The sequence below is a fragment of the Phascolarctos cinereus genome, unplaced genomic scaffold (assembly GCF_003287225.1).
Source record: "Phascolarctos cinereus isolate Bilbo 61053 unplaced genomic scaffold, phaCin_HiC Scaffold_2;HRSCAF=192, whole genome shotgun sequence".
Lineage (NCBI taxonomy): Eukaryota > Metazoa > Chordata > Mammalia > Diprotodontia > Phascolarctidae > Phascolarctos > Phascolarctos cinereus.
The window spans coordinates 190662261-190671092 of record NW_027555625.1 but is presented as its reverse complement, the minus strand read 5'-3'; positions in this window follow the sequence as shown (position 1 = coordinate 190671092).

Below are 8832 nucleotides of genomic sequence, written 5' to 3'. Positions count from 1 at the left end.
AGAAGGAGAAGATGTGCAGTGAAAAGTTGATTGGATGAATGGAGAACAAATGGTGGGCGTTCAAAAGCGTTAGAAGAGTTTTGTAGTCATGGAGCAGGTTTGTGGATTTCCTGGGCGAATCTCTTAAGATGGAAGGAAGGCAGGCAGGAAGACAGGGGTGGCTGGGGTTGAAATGATTGCCTGTCAGACTGTGGCCTAGTTGAAGGTGCAAAATTGGACTCCACGCGGGGATAATTCCTTTGGACTACTTTTGTTTTGCAATTCTTCAGCTTTCTATTTGATATCCCCTCAAGGTAAATATGTTATGTTTGCCCTGTTGTTTTCAGAACAGTTTGCTCCTTCTTACAAAGTAGAACAAAGTTCAACTCTTTTTGGTCAGTAACAAAAACATAGCTGTTTGATGCAGGTTTGGGTTTAGCGGCTCTGCACATCTTCCTGGGCATATGTCTGAAGTGGAGATTAACTGTTTAGTGATTATCATTTTCAAAAATTTGCAGCAGCCATTATTAAATGTGTTTTAATAATATTTGCTGGGACAGCATTATCCAAACTAGTAAAACTACTAAATTTTGTTTCTATGACAACCCAGAAGTCAATAGGTTAGGTTAGTATATGTGTATATGTGTGTATGTATGTATGTGTGTGTGTGTGTATGTATATGTATGTATGTATGTGTATTTTTTCTTGACTGGAAGGTTGGGTTGGGTTTTTTTTTTTTGCCAGTTTTACTAGTCAATTGGCTGCTGGTGATCAAAAACAAACCAAAGTTTTTATTGATCTCTGAAATCTGTAGATTGGAAATAAAATTTGCATGAACTAACTCTGTTGTGCTAACTTATTTGTGGAATAACAGAGCATCTATCTTTTCTATATTTGACAATTCTGGAGACTTATTTTGAGAGTGCCAGGAAAGGTTGATGGCATCCTAAATTTCTATTGTCATCCAGTGACATACATTTCTTATATAATTCTGTTGCTGTATGCCCTGCAACATGGGTGTTTTAATATTTAGTTGGAGATAGTTCCAATGTCTGAGACATCATTTGTGAACAATTTCATCCTGTTTTAATGATTCTTAATCTCCTTTAAAAAACCTGAGATTTTGATTTCAACTGACCTAATTTTATAACTGCTGTTAAGGTTGAGGCTAAGTAGAAATTATTATCCTTTAATTGTCTTTTCATAGTTTTCTGACTGTTTCAGATCTGATAGCTGGTTTGCTTTAATTCTGGAGGGGAAGAAGGTGAGGAATAGGTTGTTAAGAGTTGCTTCACTTTATTTTTTAATGTTTTGGAGAATAACACCAAACATCAGATAAGGAATATAACTTTTTAGGAGGAGAGCATTTCTTTCTTTTTTTCAATTCTATGAATTCAGCACAAGAAATGCAAATCACAAACACATTTTTTAAAAAACTCTGTAATGTAGGATTGAGCTATTAACCCTTTGGTGGAAAGATGTTCATACTTTATTATTATTGTTGTTATTATTTTATCATTTTCCACGTTTTTCCAGTTTCTGAATACTATCATTGAACTCGTTTGCATAATGGGTGAGTTTTCTACCTCTCATATTTGTTCCTGTATATTTATATGTTTAAAAACCTGTATGTTTCTTTTTAATTTTCGAATTTGTTGATCAGCATGGAAGGAGGAATATTTGGGTGTTTATTATTTTTTTCTAGAGAAGTGGAGTACCATACAAAAACATATCAGATTCTTCTAAGAGCTCTGAAGTAGAGAAAAGTATTTTATCTCGTGTGTGCCTTGCATTGTTCCACTTGTTCTCTATTAATTTTTACCAAATGAATGGTTTAAAGACTATGGTTTAGTTTTCTGATAGTTTTCAACTTTTTTGAGGGTAAAATGTCCATTATTTCACTTAAGCTATAAGCACCCACTTATTAGCAGAAGGCAAATACTTAAGAGCTGCCTATCCATAATGCTTTCTTTGTGTTTGGCTGCTTTACAAAGGTATAGTCAGACCTTTTTAAAGGGGCCAGAATTATGTCAGATTAGTTTCCAGTTGACAGACTTACTTTATACCACTATCTGTCACTGTAGTTTTCAAGTACTGGAGTTGAGATATGTTTGCATTCAAAGACAATTAAGCCTTTCAGAGCTAAAAATATGTCAATGGGTGTTTTGCTCGCTTAATGCAAGATGGGTTTGATCTAAGACATTTTTCTACATCAATTCTGAGGCTGCATTTCAAGTTTGCAATAAAAAAAACTTTTCTTTCTACATACATTTTAAGACAACCAAGGAGTTTTTTTTTTTTGGTTTAAAATGTGCTGCAAAGATTGTGTCATCCTTAGGATTAATGGGGAGAAAAATAACGTGCTGAAGGTAAAATCTGCCACTTTTGTGATGTTTATGTTGCTAGAACAAGAACTATATGTAATTTCTTTCTACAAATGTCACTTGACCTTACTTTAATCAAAATTGTATTCTCTCACATATTTTTCACTGCTGAGGTACTGTAATTAGTCTCTTAGAAGCTTGTTCTGAGGCTTTGTTTTGCAAGGTGCAAGTGAAGTGTTCACAGCAACTGTGCTGCTTCTGAGTCACCAAGTGAATTTGTAAACTGGGTACATCAGCTTTAAATGTATTTATGAACTCACATTACTAGAGTTCAAAGGCACTCCATGACTTGGTGACTTACTAAAGTAAGTTTAACTGCTTCAGGTAGGACCTTCAAATTTATCCTAGAGAGAATTGTTCCCTAAATTTGTATGTTTTGCTTGAGAGATTTTTTAGTTTTGGCATACTTCTCTAAATGAAGCATCCCCTGAATTAAAATTTTATGTTGGGGGATGGAAGCCCATTTTAATACGTTGAAATATATTTTCACTGTAGAATTTCTTTCTTGAGAGCTGTTTTGACTAGAACTATCATGGTACTACTATCTCACCCCTTGTATCAGAGCAGCAGTTTTTAATGACACTGAAGGGGAAAGTGAGGGATGAAAAGTCAGGGTTCCTTGTCCATTCCAATGGTTCACACATCATTGGGCCAGAAAAGCACAAAGACAACCCTTAAAGGTTGACTTTCAATTGGACCATATCTCAGATTCCTTGTGCCATGTATTGTCTCTGTCTGGTACATCTGAACAGAAGCTGCAGACACTGAGCTGAGTATTGTCGCCATGAAACAATGCTAGCTCACCAGCCTGGTTGTGAGAATAATCAAGGCTGGAGGGCACCCCATAGAGAGCCATCAAATCAGGTCTGCTGTGGAACTGTCTAGTAGATTGTGAACATTCAGGAATCAATGTTGCATCTGCTAGGAGATCCTTTGGTTCACTGAAACTCCAACCCGCCTAATGCATCTGGGCAAGGGGTTTTCAGAAACCAGTTTCCTTCAGGATAAATTTAATATGTCTTGAGGGCTAGGCATAAGCAAATTGATTCTAGCTCTGCACTAGCAAAACTCATAAACATCTGTAAGATCACAGCTTTTCAACAACCCCGGCATTGGGGGCTATAATTTTGTGAAATATTCTGAGCCTACTCTTCTCATACCTCATGCCAGCATGGCATTTTTTAATTAGGAAGTTGATTAAAAAGGGCACAGTATACCATGAATGTATGTTCATTTGGCAACCATCCAGCTGTTCATTGTCTGGGTCCATGGAAAGTGCTACTCATCACTAGTTGCAGGAAAAGGGGAAAATTCAGTATATTGGCTGAGAGACGGCTTTAGAAAAAAATCACCCTTAAATCTAATGGCAGGTTGGTGCTTAGCCTCTATGTGGTAAGTCTATAGATGGATGCACTCAACTTTAGAAACAATATTCACTCTCATTTTGCAGATGATTTGTTAACATATAGTAGTTTGACTATTCAAACTGGGAAATAACTTGACCTTGCTTTACTGGGAATGATATAAAGGCCAAAATCATTCACATGTCTCTGAGCTCACACTTATTGCTTGTAGTCCATTCCCATTATATCTTGTAGAAGTGGGGAAAGTGACAGTGTTTATTTTGACAAATATTCTTAGTTGTTTACCTTACAAGTGACTAGTATTGTTTCAGGTTTTTCTTTCCTAGGGAAATCCCTCTCTCCACTAGCTATGAATAAGAACTTGGAGTATATTATCAGAGGAATAAAATTTTATGCCTAATTGTAGTGTTCCTCTGGCTAATGTGGTGTGAATAAGTACCATGTTATAGCATTTAACCCTGTCCATCCTTCTTATTGCATGAGCACTTGTTCTATCCCAAGCAAGCTAAAGAAAATGAAGTAATATAGCCAACATTCAGTTTTGATAAAAAAAAAATGAGAATGATCTCACTTATACAGAGGGCAGATGCTCTGGGAATTCCTTTTAACTGTAGGGAGTGAGATCAGGGTTAAAAATCAAGGGAATACCACTCTGCTACAAAAGGCATTCTCCAGTGTTGGTAGCACTTTTCTCTTTTGTTCTTTCTTTCTCCATCCTCTATGACCTTACTTAGAAATTAATGAAAAAAAAATTTGAAGTCTTGATTTTAGGAGTGTTTAACATAGAGCAGTAGAATCAATAAATCCTCTAAGGTTCAAGAATCACTCTCAACTATCCTCTTCTAATGGAAGTAGTCAAGCACCAAAGTTGGGGTATCTATAAGCATCTCTCTCTCTCTCTCTCTCTCTCTCTCTCTCTCTCTCTCTCTCTCTCTCTCTCTCTCTCTCTCTCTCTCTTTCCCTCTCTCTCTCATGTATGTCTGCATGTATGTGTGTGTGTATATATATATTATATATAATGTATATTCATATACCAAAAAAGTATATTTTTAAACTATTCTTTTGAAGATTCTGGATTCAGGAAGATAGATACGTCCTAGTTATCTATAGCTTTACTCTGTGTGTGTGTGTGTGTGTGTGTGTGTGTGTATAATGTTTCTATTGCCACAACAGAGGAAGAGTCACGGGAAAATGACCCAATATGAAAATGATGAGGTGGAGTTGCTGTAAGCCCTTACAAATTAAAGGAGGATTGGGGCTAAGCAGGGATATTAGTATGTTCTTTTATAGGACAATATTAGAGAAAACTTTCCATTGTTTAGCCATTGACTCACTGATTGGCCAAGGACCACTTAGAGACAAGAAGACAGATAGGCAAAGATGAGCCTGGCTCACATTCACTCTTCTTTCTTGCCTGTTACACAATCAACACAACCAGGATGCAGACAGTGAAAAGGGGCAGGTGTATTGGTCCTCTGACTGCTCACCATTGGTAGAAGGATACTTGAAAAGGAGGGAGAATTAGGGGGATTCCAATTAGAAAGCTGCCATGCATTTCAAACCGTTCTGATGAGTACATGCCACATTTACACTGAGTCAGACAAGACTAAGTATACCCGCCAGTTCTAGAATTAAGAAGCCTGAGATTAAAATCAGTGGGAGAGAAGTTTGACTAGAATTAATATTCTATATTTTACTTGAGTTGGAAAATTGCATAGGTGACTCTGTGTGATTTTTGCACAAATATTAGAAAGCCATGTCTTTGCTGAAGGAGAAAATAAAACAGAAATCTGGAGTGGAGGAAGATTTTGAGTAAGAAAATACAATTGATACTGTGGGCTTTTGTCATTGCAGAAAACAAGAGCTTTGCTTAACTGGATCGTATATTTAGAGCACACGGAGCTTTAGGAACCATCTAGCCTAAGCCTTGCATTTTTGCAAAAGACAAAAATGAAACCTTGGGAGTCTAAGTGACTTGTCCAAGTTGGCACAGCTAGCAAGTTCGAATTGGGAATTGAACCTAGTCCATCTCATTCCAAATCTACTTCCCTTTGCACTATACTAATTTGCTAAGTAAAAAACAAACAAAAATATGCCAATATAAAGATGCTTTTTTTGCCTTTGGTTAAAGTGACCAAAGCTTGGTTCTGAACTAACACATGATTCACTGACTTAATATCCTGAAAATTCTAGAGCCAATTCTAGAACCTACTTACTTAACTCAGTTCTTCATGACCCTGAGCATAAAAACATGGAAGCACTTCCATTATCCCAACATGTCAGGCTGATATGCTGTTACTATGATTTTGTTAGTTCACAAACAAGCCTTCTCCCTGATGGATCCACACCTGTAGTTCCAGCCAAGAAGTGTTGTGATCTTTTCTCCAGGGACAGGTTAATGCACCTGTTTACAAATGGGTTGAGCCACCTGTTCTTCTAGTTTTAAAGGTAATGATCAAAACAGTACAAGATCAAAGGGACTTGAAGTGTCTGTGTAAATGTCAAATTTATGGATTTTAAAAGATGATTTTTCCTTAACCCTTAAAATATCGTACATTAACATTGTATTTCTTCTTTATTTGTTGGTATTCTACCACCTCATGAAGATGCACAATGCATCTGAAATAGTCTTAAAGAGTTACCTAGTATACTGAGAGGCTAAATGACTTGCCCAGGGTCACATAGCTAGTACATGTAAGAAACAGGACCAGAACCCAGATCTTCCTGACTCCTAGGTTGATTTTTTATCCGCCCTATAGTATGTCGCCTCTCATTATGCAGTCAGGAAAATATTAAAGATTAAATAACTATTCTAAGTTACATAAGTCATATTATGAGAGTTGAATGCTACAAATGCACTAGAAAAGTATTACTACAGCTGACTGTAAGCTTTTACAAATGTTTTAATTGAAATCTAAAACACTCAGAACATTAATCAATAATAATATTAGTTACATTTATATAGTTATTTGTAATTTTCTCACAGCAACTGTATATAAGTATTATTTTACCTATTCCACAGATGAGAAAACTGAGGCATAGAGCTTCACTCACAGGTTTAATAACTTGTTGTTGCTTCAGAGCTATCATTGCCCAAGTGTTCTGATGCATATGCATGCACTCTCTTTTGTTCCTTATCTCCCCTCTGAAAAGGAAAAATCATGTAATTTTCACAAACTAGTTCAGGCATTATTTCATTATATCTGTGCCATATATATTTATAAACAACTCAAAAAACTTGACCAGAAAAGGGGAAGTTTGATGTTTCTGATAGCAGATATTTATGGGATACAAGAATTATAGATCTCTCTTTTCTACCTTATTTCATTATCTTTGACTACTAAGATATTCACTAATGTGAAAGTTCTGTCCACATTCTCTCTGGCATAATACTCATTTATTGCCCTTTCTTCATTTCTACCCATATACACTCTGAAAAAAAAATTCCCTGTACCGTCAAATAGTTATTTCAAGTGAAAGATATTTGGAGGATAGGTTTGAAAAGGCCATTGTATTTAGAATCAGGAGATCTAACTTTGAGTTCTGCCTGGGTTTCTTGCTAGCTGTGTGATATTAAGAAAGTCACTTAACCTGTCTGACCCTGATAATTAGAAGTTTGGACTGGAGTTGAGGCTTGCTAAAGGTCCTGCCATACCTAAACCCCATACACTTATGAGAAATTGTCCTGTGAAAGAGTAAAACTCCAACTCGACAAGTTTAGGTCTGTGGCTAGGTCAATTGTAACTACACTCCTACTGAAAGGCAGGTGCCTAAGAATATCTCTATGTGTAAGTTTTTAGTTTGACTGGCTGGGATATTCATGCTAGTTGTTTCATACAGAGACGAGGAATTACATGGCAGCATTACTTCCAATAATCAGTCAGTTCAGCTTTTGTTTGAGAGATTTACAGAGAAATTTCCCAATGTTGATTCCAAGAATGAGAGAGAAAGGTGTTCAAAGCCACTAAGGGTGATAAGTATCCTTCAAAATAAAGGAAATGCTCAAAACCAGGGTTGCTACCTTATCCATCTCCCTCCCGTTTTTCACTCTGAGGCATTCTGATTGGATTCCCTATAACCAAGAAGCAGATTGTTTGGGCTGGAATTAAATGGGGGCAGGTGGTACCACCTGCTGTAAATTCTTCAGCTCTTATTAACGTCCACATCCATGCCTATTTGTTTTCTGTTGTTTCAATTGAGGGAAGAGACACTGGGGCCTAGGATCATGAAATTATAAGATCTTAGGAACCTGAAATCATTTAGTCTGTCCTTCTTTGCTTTACTGAAGAACAAAACCCCAGCCCAGAGAGAAGTGGTTTGCCTAAAATCATACAGCAAGTAAATGGTCAAACTGGGAAAGAATTCAAATCTATGGATTCCACATCCATAAGTCGTTTCACTGTATCATCCTGCCTTATTTGAGTTGGACTTTGGCCCTTAAAAATGTATGTTGTGTTTTCAAAATAAAAACTGGCAATATCTGGCTATAAGGATTGCCTGAGATTAGGAAAATGGTGAGAAGTTATGACCCAATAGTCTAAAGCAGTGGTATCAAACTTAAATAGAACCAGGGCCAACTAAGCCTTATATAATTGTCTTGGTGAGGAATATTGACTTAGAAAAACACATATATTAACATTATCTATGTTGCATTGTATTTGTATTTATTTTGTTAAATATTTCCCAATATTATATATAGATGTATACATACATATAGATGTATACATACATATAGATGTATACATACATTATATATGTATACATACATATATATATGTATACATACATATATATATTTGTATACACACACATAATTTTGGAGGTAATAGGGATTAAGTGACTTGCCTAGTGTCACATAGATAGCTAGTAAGTGTCTGAGGTCAGATTTGAACTCAGGTCCTCCTGATTTCAGGGTGGGTGCTCTATCCACTGTACCACCTAGCTGCCCTGCCCAATTATATTTTAATCTTGCTCCCCTGGCCATGAGTTTGCCACCTCTGGACTATAAAGGAAGTAGAAATCCTAAATAATTCTGAGAATGTATTCCTTTTCAATTATTTCTGTTGATTCTGTAGTTTAAATGTTGCCAATGAAGGCTATAAAAC